The 19592-nt window shown below is 40.1% G+C and overlaps 1 protein-coding gene across 1 annotated transcript in view; it reads right to left on the reverse strand.

The window, feature by feature from the left end:
- Window positions 1-15527, reverse strand: part of COL8A1 (collagen type VIII alpha 1 chain) — an 85782-nt gene extending 70255 nt beyond the window's left edge. Inside the window, exon 1 of the mRNA XM_032197622.1 lies at window positions 15468-15527. The gene's annotated coding sequence lies outside the window, so the exon portion shown is untranslated. The remainder of the gene's footprint in view (window positions 1-15467) is intronic.
- Between the last annotated feature and the right edge of the window lie 4065 nt (window positions 15528-19592).

Here is a 19592-nt window from a genome sequence, read left to right on the forward strand (position 1 = left end):
TCTTTTGAAGACTTCCAGGGATGGTGACTCCACCACTTCCCTGGGCAGCCTGTTCCAATGCCTCACAACCCTTTCAGTGAAGAAGTTCTTCCTAACATCTAACCTAAAACTCCCCTGGCTCAACTTAAGCCCATTCCCCCTCGTCCTGTCACCAGGCACGTGGGAGAACAGGCCAGTGTATAAGCTCTAATTCATAGTAAGCTGTATGTTTTTTTTGTTTCCCCTCTTTGGACTACTTTGCATATTAGAAAGAATTACTATTTTTATTCCTTATAATGGTAATTGTTCTCTCATCAGCAGTCAGTTTCAAGCTAAGAAAGTACTGAAAGACTTGAAGTGAAAGGTGGAAAAACTAGGTTGAAAGCTGGTATCTTTTGTTGCAGAGTGTAAACTGTGGTTTATCACACACACACACACACACAGACACACACACAGACACACACACACACACAAAATAATAAAGAAGACAACAAATTGCATCAACCAAAACCTAAGTAGGATTTTTTTTCTCCCCCCTCATAAACGAATAACAGTCGACAGTTCTGGAATGTGCACTCCTCTCCCATGAAAACATTTTTCCGCTCTGCCTTTTCCAAAAATCAAAAGTTCAAAGCTAGACTACTACACGTTATAAAAGAACAAATTTACCATGACATTTAAACAAAGACATGAGTCAGTGTATTCAGCTTTCTTGAGGGAAGAAGGAGTTGTGTTTCTTGTTAAGGCAAGGTTTGAAGTAAAGAAATTATTTTTGTCATTTTATATATCTCCTTATAATTATTTATGTCCAAAGATATTCTGTTTTACTGTACAATCAAAGTTAAAATTATTTCCCTTTCTGTCACTGATGTATTAAGGTTTACATAATTTCTCCTCAGAAAGCAAATTATTAACATCTTTGTTATATAAATGGTCATATGCAATCACAAACATCAATGTGCTTAGTATTATTTAGAATATCTGTGGCAAGCTAGGAGCCTCAGCTGCTTTTCTTTCCTATAAAGAGTGCTGCTTTTTGCCCCTGTGAATGGCACAAGCAAGATGACTGGCATGGAAATAGAGGACAGGCAAAATGAGGTGTCTTTGGACTGCTGTGGGTAAAGCAACTTTTATCTGGAATAAGAAGCATTTACTTTTGTGTTGCCTTAAATATAGGCGTATAACTAATATATCAAGCAGCTGAATTGCTCTATGTCGTTTTTAAAGCTGTCTAGGAAACTTGGAACACCATTTCCATTTATTTGGAGCAAGTGGCTGACTCATTTGTCTGCCTTGAAAAACCTCTACTTCTGTTCCTGAGTGAAGCAAGACAGATATTCTGGAAGTCACTCTTGTTGTAAAACAGCAGAAAAGTGCAGAAAGTCGCAGAGCTCCTGCTAGTATTGGGCCCAGTCATCCCCAAATGTATGTTTGACTTGGAGCATGTTAAGGGATGCAAACATCTGCTCGATACTGTAGTAGCTTTAATGTGTTCAGTTCTTTCAGGCAGATTGAATCTGCAGTCTTGTGGTTCAGGGCTGAAATAGACACAGATTGGTTGTTGCTAGACCAAAGGTCTGGTCTAGATTTACACCTTTGACATTGAATATTAAGTTTGTTAGGATGGAACCAAAATCAGAAAAATTCCTGAGCTTGGAGAAAGCTGACATCTAAACCATATCCGACAGCTTTGGCCCACTATCAGGATTAATTTTTCCTTCATTAATATGCAAAGACTTGAGTTATTCCCTAAGAAGAGCAGTGCTCAGTATCTGTATAATAGATATGCTCAAATGCAAGGACACTTAAAATTTTTCTTCAATTTTTCTTTTTGAACCATATAGCTTAGCTATGAGGCTATAATTTCTGTAGCTGCAGCTCTCTTCCTGTTGCTTTTGTAAGATGATGTGAAAGGACCTTACCTGGCAGTTACCCATAGTCATAAGTTGTCTAAGCCTTTTTAAAACCCCGTTATATTTCACAGGGGAGCACAGAGGGTGTAAGGTAATTAACATAAATGTTTTTTTAAACTTTTCAAATGGAAAAGTCAGGATTTTTAGAAGTCAGGTTGTTTTAGAGGTTTTTAACTGGTTGTGCCACTGCATTTTAGAGGTTTCAAACTGTTTGTGCCATTGCATTTAATGTTGATTATGAATAAGATTATAGAAAATAAAGGGACACAGTCTGTGAGAAATACACTTCTAGTAAGGGAAAGGTCCACAAGCAGTTCTGTTAGGTACAGTTACATACCAGTGACAATGGCTAGAAGCACCAGGCACAGGGAGACTGCATTAGGTGAGCTGCTGTGTAGCTGAACCACGTTTTGATAACCACCGGAATAAAGACAAAACAAAAACAAATACTGCTGGATAGACAAACTCATTTAATTTTTCAGGTCTTTTTATTAAATTATAAAAGTTGTCAAGAAGGTTGTACTAGGATATACATGTCATTAATAGCTGGGAGTAATTAGGTGGCAATGCCTTTACAGAAAGAGGGCAACTGATTAACAGGCTAGTGATAACTACACTTGCTGGCCAGGTGTAGATGAGGGCAAGAAGGGGATTGTTTCCCCTTCTCTCTGGAGCCAGGCATAGTCCTTGCCTGTATGCGTCTTGGTTTGGGTGCGTGGGCAATACAGGCAGTAATACCCCATGCTCTGAAACAGGCAGAACCACACAGCCCAGCCAAATTTGAGCACCAGCCACTGTAATAACTATCACACCGGGCAGATGCATATTCCCCTGGCCCATGCTTCCTGCATTATACAAGCGAGCAGGAAAGACTCTCACCAGAGGTTAGGAAAACTGTGAGATTTATAACATTGGTGGTAGGTGGAACAAGGGAGACTGTCAGACCAAGGGAGCCAAATATTTTAAGCATCTGCTACAGGCCTGTGCCAGATGCAGGATACCAGACAAGATGTGCCATTTGTCTGTTCTTGAATGGAATTTCCTATGTCCCTAATACCAAGCAAACTCTGTTTATTTATAATATAACTACTTCTGATTTTGGAGAGATGATATACACCACTTTTCATCTTTTCACGCTCACAACAATATTTAAATGCCTAAAAAGTGATTTATTTAGCTCTATAAATTCTGTCAGGCTTGGCAGTTGTTTTGCTTTGTCATGGATGAATCTGTAAAGGTTGGCAAACTCCATTCAGGGAAGCTGAACTGTGTGGTTCACAGAAGTATGGCTTTCTATAAAGTTTGTCTGGGTTAAGGATGAGATCCAAGTTCTTTCAAGACCTGCATCAGCAGGCACTGGTTTCAGGTGACCATTTCCATGGGCACAAAAAGAAGAATGTCTTAAGATGCTGACTGTCCTCTCCTGAAAGTGAAGTTATATTCCACTTCTATGTCATAAGTAATAAGGGATCCCAATTATTTCCCAAAGAAATCAGAAAGAATTTCAAAGCAAAACTTTTTTATTTGAATATGTAAATTCAAAACTACAGCTCTTTGGAAACATGTATTAATTGTAAGTTCCATTTCCCGAAGTGAGGTTCTAGACAAAATTAGAGGGGAACATAACCTTCCCAGAGTAAAAATGTCAGAATGAGATCGATTACCTGGGAGCTGCGTAACCCAGTTTTGAGTCTGTGTGCTGCTTTATACTGATACAGAAGACATAAGCCCCAAGCTATGCCTAAGACCAGGTAGAAAATCAGTGCTAGGGTGCCTGGGACTGGAAGGAAAATCCAACAGCCCCACAATACAAGTTTTTGGCTCCAGTACAGGCCAACTGTGTAGCAGAGTCAATCTTTCTTGGCCTCCTTTAACGTCAGCACCCTTCCCTGCCAGTGTGGGCATGGCTGCTTCCTCTGCTTCAAAGACGCGCCATGCTGGGCCTGTCAAACCCGCCAGCCTTTACCCTGGGCCCTTTCTGGTACCTCAGCATGTCCCACAGTCCTTTTACAAGTGGACTGTGTCCTGATCACCTTGCTGCTCTAAGACTAAGACTTTTTGTGACCTGTTGCTAGCTCTTCAGTTCAGAAGAAACACCTAGGAGACTTCTGACAGTCTTCTTTGGCTTAGGCCCTCAATAGGCCCAAGTTCTCCCCCCTCCAGAAATCTTCAAAAATGCCTTGGCTTCTTCCAAGGACAGGATAAGAGAATTAAAAACAAAACCCTTAAAAAACAATAATAAAAAAAAAATCAACTGTGAGATAGAAAAAGTGACAACTTCTTGTTTCAAATTTGCTGACAAATACTGAGAGCCCACAGAATTATTAACTGTAATCCAAGTTTTTCCACTGACGTTCCCTAGAACTTTCTAGGTCACCAGCTACATTAAAACATGTGCAATTAACTGCCTGCATAAACATGCTGCATGAGCTCATCCCTTTCTGTCTTAATTTTTTTGTTTGTAAATTCGAGGCTGTAGAATTTGCCTGTGGTATTGTTCTGAAGTCCAGCTTCTGACTGCAGTTGTTATTACAATAAGAACTGCAACAGATGTCAGAACTGAGTGAAAGCCCTGCCATTTAGCAATTAAAGTACAGACCACAGCCATCACTTTCTTTTCTTTTTTACAGGTGTAAGACCCCATATAACAGGAAACAAATGCTCACACTTGCTTCTAGATGTAGTCTTCTATTAGGAGAATATCCATATTTTTTTTCCCACTCAAAGGTTTTTCCAGTACACTTAGCTGTTCCTAGCTGTAGCTAGAAAAGATGCAGCTGCGTTTTTTGGCTTACATAGCTTGAGCTCAACCCTAAGCAACAGCTTAGTCAGAGCTGTTTTACAAAACTATTTCTCTGTAAACGTTTTCATTCAGCAGTCCGCATGTGATATCTTTGCTTCCTTAAAACATATGAGTGACTGTGTGCCTTATCTTCCTATTACCAGCTTGGTTAGATACTGATTTGGGAGGTGGTTCAAAACCTGGGGCCAGCGATGAGACAGCGCTTAAGGAAAGCTCAATTCTGGGGGGAAGAGGGGGAGGATCCTGTGATAGGCAGCCCAACAAGCTGATGCTGAGTGACAGAAAGCAGCAAATTGAGTGGCAGCTGGGTAGATATAGTCAGCCTGCAGAAGAATTTCTAAACCACCCTTGAGTTCATGGTTTTGGAGAGTGTTGGTTTGCAGAAGGACCTCAGGTGAACAGAACATAAGACAAAGGATCCAAGCTGTTTTTTTGTTGTTGTTGTTGTTGTTGTTGTTTTTTCTTTGCACTCACCTTTTGGGGTGCTCAGAGTCTAGAGGCAAGGCCTTTGCTTGAGGCTTAGGACAATCTCTTATGTAGCTAAATCATGCAGCCTACAGAGGCTCCTGTAAGGAGGCTGCTGCTTACCACAGAGGTATAGTCCAGCCAAGAATAGCATGTGTTTCCTCCTCTGCATCTAGCACAACTGTAGCTAAGTGGTTGCTTATGTTCAGAAATGAATGAAATATTCAATGAAAACAAGAATCTTCACTGATGCGACCACTGCTTCTTAATCATTACACAAAATACTGTTGTCTTGCCCAAGCATGCCTGGCTCTCTAAGGATAATGGAGACAGTACAGTGTTTGGATAGCTGCTGTTTTTACTGAAGAGCGGGGAGGGTGTGCCTGTGTGAGGGCATGTTCACAAGAGTTTTATTTCCAGAACAAAATAGGTACATCTGGAAAGAGCATAATCCAGGTTGCCAGACTCTGGCACTGCTACTAGAAATAATCCCTTCTCAGGAAGGTACCAAAATGTGGCTGTCTGGTTTGCCCACAGGTATCTGGGCATTTTTCTTGGCAGGCATGAGTACTGGCAGCTGTTTGGCATTTTGGTTCCTGCCCCAACTAGTGTCTATTCTTTCTTTGCTGAGGATGGAAGGATATGCCTGTGGTTAAATCACTGGCCCAGGGATTAGGCAAAGTGGGGTCTGTTCAGATTTTAGTCTGCATCCTTGGCCTGGTCACTTAAGAAAGAATTTTGAAAAGTGCTCAGCACCCACAAACAGGATCAGATTTTTCAAAAGCGCTCTGCTTCCACTGAGGCCGTGGCCAGATGATCAAAGGAACTTTTCAGAAAATTTGGCCGCAAGAGCCAATGCGAAAGCTACTGGGTGCTGAGCACTCCTGAAAATCTGGTTCTCATTTAGGTGCCCTGGTGGGAACTAAGCTCTCCCAGTAGCCCCCATCACGATGGGAAGACACTTGAGAATCTGGCCAGCAGCAATCCCTTGAAATGTCACACCAGCAAATTTCTCCGTGCCTCAATTTCCTCTAAAATGAGAGTGACGTTGCCAGGGTGCTTGTAAGGATAAATTCATTAATCTACTGTATGTGATGTTATTGGATGCTTCTACAGCAGGAGAGGGAGGTCAAACATTTGTAGTATAATATCTTTCCAGGCATACCGGTCATCTACGTAAGCAGGAGTGTGTTAAACAGACTGGAGCATGAGTCTAGGAGTCAGCTTTTCTGCATGCAAAATTTTCAATCCGTCAGGTTCAGAAGCTGCTCCTCTTTATTTTGCTTGAAACCCCTAATTGTGAGTCAGGGCCCTCCTATAATAGGGGATGTAACAAACAGATGAAAAAGACTCACCCTGAAAAGCCTTTACACTAAACATGAGGTGGGGAAAATACATTGGAAAGAAATGATAAAGCTGCTCTGTTCAGCTGTTTGCCTTCTGAACTCCCTGCCTGTTGAATACAGTAGTTTTATCGTACTCCTTCCTCACATGATATTCTTTTCTCACATCCCACCAAAGTGTTTAGTGGTTTCTTAGGAATTTGGGAGTCTTCAAATTTGAACTTATAAAGAAAGTAGACAATCTTTTCAATAGATACCCATATGCAGGAATGTTTTTGGCAGGTGCTTTTTTTTCTGGTTTTAGCACCAAAGAGCCTTGAATTTGAAATGGACATTTTATTCATCTTTGCTGTTAAGTTCACAGTGGCCTCAATTTTGCCTCCAGATGGAGAAATCTGAAAGGTCTTGTGCCTCCTGCCGTGTGTGCTGGAGCAGCCTTCCTCCTCCTTCCGAGCAGCCCCTCCTCACAGGATGCAACATTTTCTTTCCAGCTGACAGAGGAGCTTCACCCCTCCCTCTCCCCCCTATTTTTGGCCTTCCAGCACTGTCAGCATCTGTGCGAGCTAATGCTGCCCAGATCCTTCTCCAAGGGGCACCGAGGGCTGGCACGCAGACGTGAAGCCCCCAGGCTGTATCTGCGAAACCCAGGAAACCTCAAACGCATTGTTTCCATAAATGCTCCTCAGCTGACTGGGCTGTGGGGAGTTTCTGTGCTCCTCAGCCCTTGCCTCTCCTTGGGGAATGGGAGGCGCAGGCTCCAACTCACTTTCCTGACCGCCTGTGGGCAGACATGGCGCTGACGCGAAGGCAGCTCGAGCCGCAGCGCCACAACATAGGGCAGGAGGCACAAAACCAATGTGTGGGGTCTCGACCGATCAACAAGGGGTCCCAAAGCAGGGCCAGGCCCTTCACGTAGCCCACGGAGGGTGAGCTTTTGCTGCCTCACTGACAACGACATGGCCTGGTGTGGGAGGGCTGCCCCGGGCCTGTGTGGTGACCACTACTGGTGGTTAATGGCTGCCGAGTGGTGCAGAGCCATGGTGGTGCCCCGCTGCTGTGGGAGTGTGGAGCAGCTGCTTGGAGGTTCAGTGTGGTGCTTGATGGGCACTCCTGTTACAGCATTTTAAACAACACTATTTTTTTGTTGTTGTTTTCAGTTGTTTAGATTTTTTTTTGAAGTGGAGTACAGCAACGTTGTACCACAGTGTGACTAAGTTGAGTCAGCTGACACAAAACTCCGCCATCGTGACAGCTTTGGGGCCTCAGGTGTGACCTTTCACATCTTCTAAAGGCCTCAAATTTGTTTCATGAGTTAGCAGGCCAAAATACTTCTCCCTGTCACCTTTGGTGGCAGAGCAGGAGAAGCAAGGAAAGAAGGGAGGGTTGTGGCTCCCTGAGCTGAGGCCTGAGGAACTGTGTCCTGATGTGGCTGTTCTTTTGAAGGATGAGGCTGGATGTTGTGACTGGCTATGGTGCTAAAATTCCAGCCCTCAGTATGCACGATGAACATTGAAAATATAATAGACTTCTGTTCATTTGTTTTTTGAAATACTTGTTTTCATGACATGAACGGTTAGGAAGTTGAAAGCAAGTGTAGCATAGAAAATGTCCCTGAGCAGTCACAAATTGAATTTGTTTTGCTTGTGTTTTGCAGACCTTTTGTATTGAGTTCTTGAGAGCATTCAGCATACGAGTGACAGATGTGATGTTGAAAATAGAATAATAAAAAATATTCATTGCAAGTGAATACTGAGCTCAATGAAAGGCATTTTTTTGTGCTTGCAGTTTGAATCTAAGAGTAATCTTGACCTTGACTGTGGGACACAGAGATGCTGTAAGAATTGTGTGCCAAAACTAGTCAGTTGTTTGGATTTTAGGTACTGAGTATTTGCAACTTGTTGCTTCAGACCAACCAAAAGGCAGTGAGTGATGGTGACACTACAAAAGACAGATGAGCAAAATGGATTTCCTTCAAACAAAACCTTAAAAGCCATTTGATAATGTTATAGCAGGTCAAAATGAAAAACTTTAGTGCTGGAGGTGAATCTTTGATCAGGAATTGGGTTTGGATGGTAACATCTTCTTTATTACCAGGATAGCATGTACAAAGGTCTTAGCTGTGGCTGGTAATACAAGCTTAGGGAGCAAACCTTAAAACGCTTCCCATGTTCCCCAATGTAATAATTTATGCTTAGATCACCAAAAGATAATAGTCTGTAGGAGGTTTTGAGAACAGGGATTAAGAAGTCACCCCTGCAATGGCAACTTTCGTTGTTCTGCACAGGCCTCCTAAAGTCAGCTGCTCTGGTTGGATCTGCAGGACAGGGATTCCTGTAACAGGCACAGTGTCCAACTGCAGCATGATTCTGTGGAAGACAGAAGCTGCTGCTGCACGTGTACCTGTATGCGCATACAGCAAAACAGCTGAGATCTCACTGCCCAGACTTGCATGCGACTTCTGTAGCAGTAGGAACGCAGATCATCGTGAATACCTTCATCTTTCATTGGAACATATTTCTAGAACTATTCATTAGGAAGGCCAGAATAGGATGGGAGAAAATCTTTCCAGTTGTTGCCTTGTTAATTCACATAGAGAACTACTATTTAATAAGCAGGCAGGATAGCTCTTGTGATTTGATTTTCAGCTTGTGAATTCTGAATTACACAAGTACTGAGTCTTGTACAGCATCACATCACAAATTGTACCCACAATAAGTATTCCAGTCTCAACATACGTTCAAGAGGAGCCTAATAATGATTACAGACGTTTTTGAAAGCACAGCTGGATTTTGCTAAGCTCTGCCCATCCTCAGCAAAAATCTTTCCATTCATTGGAGGGCTTGTGCTCTGTTTGAGAGCTTTTTATTTTTTTGTCCTCTTTGAGTTGACCAGAACTTGGCTTTGGCCCTTTAAATCCTCCTCCCTATCAGCTCAGCAACCGCAGAGGCAGTTTATTACTGAAAAGAAATCTAAGAATCAGTTTTGGCCAGCATTGTCTTGGAAAGTTCATTTTATTAACATGGTTTTGGTTTTATTTCAAAAACACTTTGACAAGCACTGACATTTTTGGAACCAGTAAAGCACAAGAGACTTACTCCTAAAGGCCTAAGCTTTGCATTTTTCTGCAGCGAACAATGTGATGTGCTACTATGGTAAATTCAATTCAAGCCACTGACTGAAAGGAAATAAGTACCGAGTGTTGTCTTTTTTCCTTCATTTTCTAAAATACGTATTGTGTGCATGTTAGTGCTTGTGGGTTGTATTTGTTTAACTACTCTTAGCTTATTTGCTTTTTATCTGTAGTACAGGCGACAGATATCAATACTGGCAATATAAATTTCCCTTGTAAGGCTGCTTTTATTTCTCAACTTTGACCTAAATTAACTATCTTTTGACTTTTTTTCTTAGATTTGCCAACAAGGGTCCCAGTTGTGTGTTTTATATTAATGTCCATCAGCTAAGAGTTGGACTAGGATCACCTTATTCATGTACGAAGAAGTACTGGGAAAAAATCTGAACACTTTTTTTTTTTTTTTTTTTTTAAGGGCAAGCTGAAAGAAAAATTCTGCTCTCAGAGCCACATAAAAGATCCTTATTCTGATATTCTGCATTCACTGGAGCTCTACACGTGGTGGAAAGAATGGAAGGGCAGAACAGAGGTAAGTTGTTTGCTGGCATAAGCAGACTTGACTACTAGATTTCTTCAGCGGTAAGTTGACTGTATTTGGTTTGAGCGTCCCTGGGACTGTGCCACCATCAGTTCTGTCCCCTAGAAAATTATACTGAGTACATGAGAGACAATGTAAGCATCTCCATTTCAGTGACTGTGCTGTATTATATATGTCTTGTTGCTACACCTCTGAACACTGGGTTTTGTTAGAACCTTGGTTTGCTCTCTGGAACTTTAAATGGTCAAATACTTTGCTTGAAGGTCCCCATGCAAGTCTACAGTGTACTTCTGCCTGCTTCTTTCCCTTCAGAGACAAGAATACAGTATTGGTCTAGAAAGAGTGTCTGCTTTTTTAGTTATCAGGAAACTGCTGCAGATGTTTAAAAAATCCGACTTTAATATACTTTCGTTTTCTAGTACATCAGGCTGTCAGTTCTGACTCATTCTGCCTTTAGTAGGATAGGTTTTGTGTATCCTATATGTTGCTGTGATAGATTTCTAGGAGTTGAAGTGAACTGGGATACCTGACTTAGGAGTTCTTCATTGTTAGTGCTATGGATGTTTATTTAAAATAAAAACCATCTCTTAAGTTTGCGGTGTGTATATGTGTGTGTGTATATATATATATATATATATATATTTTTTTTTTATCTCCACTTTGTTTCAGAGTAGCTGCATAAATTACGTGACCTGTTTCTCCAGTTGCATAACCGGATTAAACAGGCCTTTCCTTAAAAGAATGGAAAAGATCTATTTAGGTTTTCTGGTTTTGTTTTGTTTTAGGTGGTCTTGTTGGTACCATTTATTTCTTTTTGGCAAATGTGGTGTTCTCAGAAGCTGACCTTCAGAAGGGTTGTAATTTGGGATTGCTATGAGCATTTGTGATAACAGGCCAGACACCTCCAGACTAAGTATAGTGAACATAGGTAAACTCCTCCTGAAGAGGCAGAAAAAGCAAGGTGTTCAAATGAGTGTAGCGTACAATGCATACCAGAAGGATGCTCTTGCTGTGTGATATTATGCATGGCGTAGCTGCTAGCATGCTTCTCAAATCTTAAGTGGAAAGTTTCTTACCTCCCAGGAACTCCGTATTATTTTTGAGTGCCCTCATGTTGAACTCAGTGTAGTTGCTAATGCGACCCTGCGAGTAACGATGTCCACATACGTGCACAGACACCACAGTCATCAGTTTACCGCTTGCACACAGCACTGGGAATAGAACTTAAGACCTTCGCCTCCGCAAACACAGCTGCTCATCTGGCTGTGGGCTTTGTAGCCAGCAGAGGGAACTGATAAACACTCTCATAGGGCTCCTTTATATATTTTTTTCTAACCAAAAGAGGGCACTGATTCTCACTCACTCCATTACATATCACCCCTCAACAATTTCACCTGCCATTCAAGAAGCAACAGGCTTGCATTCATCTTGCTTTTGGTATGAAACGTGGCTTTGCATGAAGAAGTTTTAATCATCAAAAGATGTCCCTACACTGCATAGTGGTATTAATCCCCTGCAGTGCAGTTATGAGACATTAAATTCATTACACATCAAGACAATTACAGAAACACATCCAACATTTCAGGAGTATGGGGAGACCAAGCACAATTGTTTACTGATGTGTACAGAGAATAGGCACAGTTATTGCACAAGACCCACAAAAGGCTTCAGAACCAGGACTCATCATTATCTTTTTAAACACACAGCTCCGTGACTTTTGCTAAAGCAGCATTCTCTTAGCACAAAAAATAGATCTCACTTTCTTATGAAGGAAAGGCCATAGGAAGGAAACATACATTAGCTAGGGTTTTGTGTAAGTAAAGAGGTAAGAGTAACTTCTGTTCAGTTAAATATGGATATTTGTTGGTTTTAATCAAAGATGGATCAAACCACCTCTGTTTTTGTCTTTATTGTTCCTCAGTACAGTCACTCCATTGAACCGTTGCTCTTTTACAAACATGACACTAGTGAAAATTAAAAATTATCTCCCTGTGGAAGGAAGGAACCCAGTGCAGTAGGATAATCGGAAAGTCAAAAGAGTAAGGCAATATATGAGGGTATATTTAAGCTTCAGAGATAAAGATATAATCTTTCCTGCCCTGGGTTGTATAGGAAGACATAGAACAACTGGGCTGAAAATACTCTTGGAGGTGTGCTTTTGTACATACGACAATCATCACCACCTGCAGTAGAACATGTAACCATTAATCATTCTTGTCCTTATCATTCCTGCTAATCTTCTGCATCAAGCATCAACACATTCATTTTTCTTGATAATGCAGTATTCATAAGACCACTCTCGTGTTACCAAGATTGAGCTCTTACGGTTAGGTGTTGCCTGTTGTTTCTGGTCCATGGCAGTGGATCTGTGCTTGCTCATTCTGACAAGATTGTGTTAGTCTCAGCTAACCACAGAGGGTAAGAAAGGGGTGTCATTTGATTATTTATTTATTTGCTTTTCCCTCCAAGAATTAGTTTCAAGTGCCGTTAGGGGTTTTTAAATGATTTCAAAGGAAGTTCCGAACTGTTAAGAGTGAATTAGATTCTCTCAAGAATTTACCCTGAAATTCTCCCTGCTGTTCAGCCCTAAGGAGTCATACAAAGACAGATCAGCTGTGAAGGGATGGACTTTATAAGGCTGAATATGAAATGAAGTTTGGGATTAAAGTGCTGGACTGGAACTTAGAAGAGCTAAATCTGACTCTCTGTTCTGCAGTGAATTTTCACTGTGACCATAAGCAAAACCAGTCCATGTGTTTAGTATCAGAATGGCCAGAGGAAACAAATATCTGCCTCACAAAGAGGTGGTGAAAATAAATTCATGAAGACTGCAGTGTTTCTCAGTCAGCGGTAATGGCAGGCCACTGAATAAGTAGTCAGTGATGAATTTGTCCTGTATCTAGTACAGTTGTACCTTTTCTACATATCTAGTCTAGCACTTTTAACATCAGTGGCAATTATTCTAGTAGTTTCACTGGGCATTTATACCCTAAATGAACACCTTAAATAAAACCACAAGTGCAACCACGAAGAGAAACGGCTAAGCATGCCTGCTTAACGCTTCACTAGTCTATGGCTGAAAAAATAATATAATCTCATTACCTTTACTTCGTTATTCTAAAATACTACGGTTATTCCTCAAAAAATCCAAATTCCTTCTGCTCTCATTGATTTTCTCTTATTGACTCACTTTTTTTTTTTTATTATGGTTATAGCAATATTTTAAAGTGATATTATTTTTTATCTTAATATCAGTATGTTTTGTAAAAAAAGGAGTTTCAGGTCAGCACATAAGTCAATAAAGGCGTTTCTAGGCGTTTTAAGTTCTCTGTGAGGCATTCTGCTTGCAGTTTCCCTTCATCCCCTGCTGCAGAGTGATGCTCAACTGAATTATCTTCAGCCTAAGAGAAACTGCTCAGAGGAGATTCTGATCTAAATTAGACACATTCCTTTCAACAGAGTTTTCTCAATATGCCCCACAATCCATTTTTGAAATGCCAAAATGCTACATTTCACAGCAGGCTTTAATAAAATATATTTTGCTATATATATTTTCTTGTGGCAAATGCATTTTTTTGAAGTTTTCATATTGAAAAATTGCACTGTTAGAAACTGATATATCTGATGGAGTAAAATTCTGTATCAGTAATGAGGCTTTACTGCCAGATTTGAGACATAAATTTTGTATGCTTTGCACTTAAAATCACATATCTGTACTTTACAAGAGGAGTTTTTTGTTTTGGAGGGGGAAGGGAGATTTGCTATAAAAGTCTGATGTTAACTAAACAGTCAAATTTTGTAGCTCAGAGACAGAATGTCTGTTACAGGAGTAGAGCCTATTGTTTTTTCACACTTCTTCTATGGGCAACTTACATGGATTACCTGGATGCAATTATAGTTTTACTGTAAGCCTACTATAGGAAGTACTGTACTTTGTTTTTGAAGAGTTACTTTTCTTTTTTAAAGATACTTATGTAATCTTCCAGGCGAATAGCTGAAGGCAATGTTTGCTTTTTCTTCATTAGATACAACAAGTAACATGTAAAATACAGGAAAACAAACAAGCAAACCTCAGAGCATCTAGAAAAGGGCATTTTGAGCAGAGTTCTGCTGATGCTCTACAGAGTAATAGCTTAAAATGTTGCAGCTAATGTGAATACAGTTGTGTGGACATAACTCTTACTTAGAAAAGACTTATTTGGGGAAAGAGCAACAGAGTCAATTTAGGAAGAGAATTATTTTTCTTTCAAAAAGAAAACATCCCTTTTTAACTGCAACATGTATTACAGTATAAACAAACTATTTACAGTCAGCATTCACTGCTTGCATTTAGTAGTTCATGTTCTCTCCCTCATCTCTGAGCACTGGAAAGAGGCAATCTAGGATTGGGATTTCTGTGATGGAATTTCTTTAAACAGGTGACTGTGTGCTAGAAGTGCTTTGACTCACACAAAATAAGAGACTGGTACTAGTCACTAATAGATTTGTCTTTGTGAGGATGGATAGAAGAATAGAGGGGAGTGCAAACATAGTTTTGAAAGCACTTAGATTTGAATGTTTCAACTATTCAGCAGCTGTCAGAAATACCTATATAGGCAAACTTGATAAAACATACTTCAGGCTGATCTACAGATTTCACAGACATACAAAGTCTATTGTTCCAAGAAACAGGATTTTGCTTGTGAAATGTGTACTTTAAGCATATTTAGTACCAGACAGTGAACTCCATCAGCTTTCTTATTGTGCTTCTGTGAGGGCATAAGTTCAATTATGCCTTTTTTTTTTTTTTTTTAAAGGCATTGAAATCTGTGAAGATGCACTTCAGTCTCAAGACTGGCTCCATTTAGCTTGTAAATTACAATAGTAATAATTAAAAAAAAAATCCCTCCTTGAGTTAGCAGTATGAGTTAGCATTAAGCATTTTTTTTTCAAACTGAACTAAAGGCAGCTTTAAAGTGTACTTTTTTTGCTAGCTTTGGACTGAGAAGATTATTAAGAGGGATAATAAACTGTTAGAATTGGTCTGGATATACTAACGTCTTCAAAATATATCAGAAAGGGAAAGAAGACTATTTCTCAGCCACACGATGTTTCCCAGCAAGATCTGTTTTTATTTCATTGCTAAAACAACAGATTGTTACTAACTTAACTGTCAGATGACACTCCATCTAAAAAAAAAAAAAAAAAAAAAAAAGCACCCTGCCAGCACCACCCAGCAAGGCAGTGCTGGAGTTCATGTTAAGGCTTCCTTGCAACAGCTGGTTAGAACAGAAACCTGAAGTAGCAGTAATCTTACCTTGAGTGTACAAGATCCAAGGAGAGAAGATCACTGGTTCAAAACAGTGGAGGACTGAGAAAGTGCTCTGATCAGCTGCTGGTAGCATGCACTTGGCTTTTATGTGCAGGTGGGAGGAGCTGCTCCCTACGGTAGGTGGGCAGTAAGGATAGCAGGCAGACAGCCTTCAGAAGGCATTATACAGTAGGTTTTTGCTCTTTGGGGACAGAGGGAGGGGGGAAAAGCAAGCTGAATGGCATTTACAGGAGAAATAGTGTTGGATTTATTAGTTTGTTTTTAAATTATTTAGTTAACTGAAGATTTTTCTATTATATTTGTTTCTCTAAATCCGGTATAATTGTTCTGGTTACAGTTATAATGCTACTAGGTCTCACTTAGTCTTTTGGAAATATTTTCACAGCAGTGAGATAACACGAAGTGATTATCAGAAAGGCGTGTGTTTCCTTTTCTAAGAAGGAATAGCTATGAAGAAGTAGCTTGCTCTATGTTCCAAATGTCCACTCGATCACAACTCTGGAACCCTCCTGAGTTTCTCTTGTGCTGTGCTACCCAGCTTTTCCTTGACGCAGCTGTAACGTGTTCCATCTACACACTGACTTTCTAGCAGTTTAGTTTAGCGGTTTTATTGTTCCCTGTGTCTGAGTTCTAAACAGTTTTCCCAACTGGTATTCTCAAAAGGCAAATGTAGCCAAAAAGACAAACCAGTAGGAATACACATTCCTGGTGGTTTCTGTGTAAAATTATTCATTGTTCATTTTAACTCATTCACTGCTTTCAGGGCACGGAAGAGTGGGTGGCACAGTGTCCAGACAGTGGCTCCTGGAGGTAAAACAAACAGTTATACCCATCTGGAACGCACTGATCCTGTGTTTGCACAAGTCCCTGAATGAGGCATCTGGTCCTTGATTGGTATTATTTATCATAACATACAAGCAAAACCTGTGTCATATTGGAACATTTGTGAGTGGAGGAAGCCAGAAAGATAGAAAAGGAAGAGGAGGACAGTGGCGTGAAATCAAGGGGGAGGCTAGAGGCACAGCCTGATTAAAAATCTGGGGAGGGCCAGGCAGAAAAATGAATGAGAATCTGAATCTACAGAGTTGGGATAAGCAAGGTTGTAGTGAAGGTGATGGAGGGTCAGATATATTATATACCACTTCTTGCACTGAAGGGCCAGACTTGTCTCTGGGTGAAGAGGTATGTGAGCCTTGTAGAACTTCTGTCGATATCCTGATTTTGTTCTAGGTGTTAGACTCCTGTGTCTCTATTTTGATATCTGAATATATAAGTGATGCTCAATGTAAATAGGTCTCAAGTCCAAAGATACTTATGTTGGGAATGCATATTAACTCTTAAGATGGACTCAGAGAAATAATCACTTTCTTACTGTTCTTTTCCTTTTCTCTTGATTATAATGAGCACATTTATTTATTTATTTAATGCATGCAATCCTATTTGTCCTTTTACAAAAAGGCTTAGAAACCAATTTGGGTATCCGTATTAGTGGCAGAAGTACCTGCATAACCTAGGTGATATAGGCTCTAAGATTCAGAATGGTTAAGTCATGGGACTGGTTAAATTGCTCTGTTTTCTTACAGCTATCAGGTCCCTGTTAATTAGGGTAATTTCTACATTGTTGCAACTAATTACCAACAAAAGCCATGTTATTTTATTTCTGCTGTACTTGATGCATTTTTACAATTCTTATGTAGAGATGAGTACTCTTCTCTGAAGAGGTTAGTGTGGTTTTATTCAGAGGCTACACTAGCAATGCTAATGTAGGAATAGGGTCAGCAATGGTACAAATTATAGCGGTAGGTTTATGTAATTAGTTCAGGCGTGGGCACCTTGTGATGGTTCGATTAAATGATGCAAATAAACTGGAATTCTATTCATCTAACATCTGGCTTTGTACGTTCTGAAAATCTTGACCTAGATTCCTATAATTAGAGAGTAAATAGATATCTGGTCTCTTATTTAATGACTAATTTAATTCCTTAAGTCCTTATTTGAAGACTGATGATTCACTGTCTCAAAATTGTTGGCCTTCCTTTGGGTCCATCTTAAAATCAGTGGATGCTTTCTATAAGCTCAGTACCTTCTAAAGATCAAGCTACTTTTTTCTTGGAAACAAAAGCTTAAACGTAAAAGACTATCTGTAGGTTGATTTTTATTTACTTATTTAAGCTTCAGGTGCTAAGTGCCACTTTTCAGAAGTGAGTCAATACTCAAGTGAACTCAGTATAAAGTCCTCCATTCTCCACTGGTTGTGCACAGTGATCACATGTCCTACTGTACGGCAGAATCAAGGGTAACCTTATCTTTTTATACTTCCGGAAGAGGAGAACTAAGAAGTTTTTTTTTTTCTTCAGTTCTTTCCTTCAGGGAATCTTAAAGCACTTTCAAATATTAAATAAACTTATCCGCAGATAAAATAGATGAAAAGTATTAAACCATAGTAATGATTATTTAAGCACCACTGTGATGTAATTATACGGAAAATTACTGGATAAGACTAGTGTGTTAAGTGTAGTCACTGCATTACTTATCTTCCTTAATGAGATTTTTAGTAGATGAAAACTTTACCAAAACCTCTGAGGGAAATTTGATGTAGGTTGTCACATGATTAACTGGATTTCAGGGCACACTTCCAGACTAGAAAGTACATTCAGTGTGGACACATGGAGTCTTGTTCCTAGGACCAGGAGTAATGCCCAACATTTCTAAGACTGTTAGTTCCTATCTACCTTTTAAAAATAGGTATCCTGTCAAGAAGACTTACAATGCTCTAGCCCTCTTGCTTCATTCTTACCCTGAAATGTCCAGATGAGTTTGCTCTGAGTTTCCAGTAATTGTCTTGGGGCACCTTGTGCTTTTAGCACATCCAAAATCTGTATCAGGTATCTGCATTATATGGTAGTAGGGCTATACTTGTAGTGTAGAATAGGACTCTTAGTAAGGGCATCAACTTCATGAAAGTAGCCTAGACTTGGAGAGATTGTTTTACTATGCTTTTGGGAAGCGTACATGCTCAGTTAAAAACTGCTGCATTTAATATGATTCAGCAATGCATCAGAGAGCAAGAAAATCACCTAGCAGAATTCAACTAACCTTTTTTTTTTTTTTTTTTTTTTTTATTGTGACTCTGCATAAGGTTCAATACAAAATCTCCTGAAATATATTAAGATTCATTTGGGAACTCTGAACTCTTCCATGGAGTGGTAGAGTGCCCTAGCACTTTTTTACTGTTTAGCAGATTTGGCTGCTGTCCTACAATAGGATTCCACCAGGCAGCCTTTGCAGCTGTCTGAAGGCAGAAGTGTTACTGCACAGAGTACTGGTGTACCCAACAACATCCCTGTAGCATGTTACGATTATGAAATAGGTCCCAGATGGCTAGCGGGGCAACTGTTATGGCAATTGCTATATTTCTACAATCATGTATGCATATTTGCTCTTCAGTCAGTTTTCTATTAAACTAAATTTGTTCCAGCATACGAAGTGCACGGAAAAGAGGAATTATTAACAGAGGTGGCACTATCCTTAAAACACAGGTCAGAACTACAGCTGTATAAATGAGAAGCGTTTTACTGTAAATCTTATAAAAGGAGATATGCCAAAAATCCTACATATATTCCAATAAAGGAACTAAGTGATTACTCCCAGTTTGAGTGTAGCTCAGCTAAAATAAATGTGGCTGAATGTGTTGGTAGTGGATGCAAAAAGAATCAACCTGAATGAATGGAGAGTTTGAATAAATCATGTTTTGTGTGTCATCACACCAACAGCTCTGGTAGCTGGCTACTTGCTGTTTGGCAGTATTATTAAAGGAGGAGAAGCTCTAAACAGTTAAATCATAGAATCATAGAATCATAGAATATCCTGAGTTGGAAGGGACCCTTAAGGATCATCAAGTCCAACTCTTGACACCGCACAGGTCTACCCAAAAGTTCAGACCATGTGCCTAAGTGCACAGTCCAATCTCTTCTTAAATTCAGACAGGCTCGGTGCAGTGACCACTTCCCTGGGGAGCCTGTTCCAGTGTGCAACCACCCTCTCTGTGAAGAACCCCCTCCTGACGTCCAGCCTAAATTTCCCCTGCCTCAGCTTAACCCCGTTCCCGCG

This window comes from Aythya fuligula, chromosome 1 (genome assembly GCF_009819795.1).
Source record: "Aythya fuligula isolate bAytFul2 chromosome 1, bAytFul2.pri, whole genome shotgun sequence".
NCBI classification, from domain to species: Eukaryota; Metazoa; Chordata; class Aves; order Anseriformes; family Anatidae; genus Aythya; species Aythya fuligula.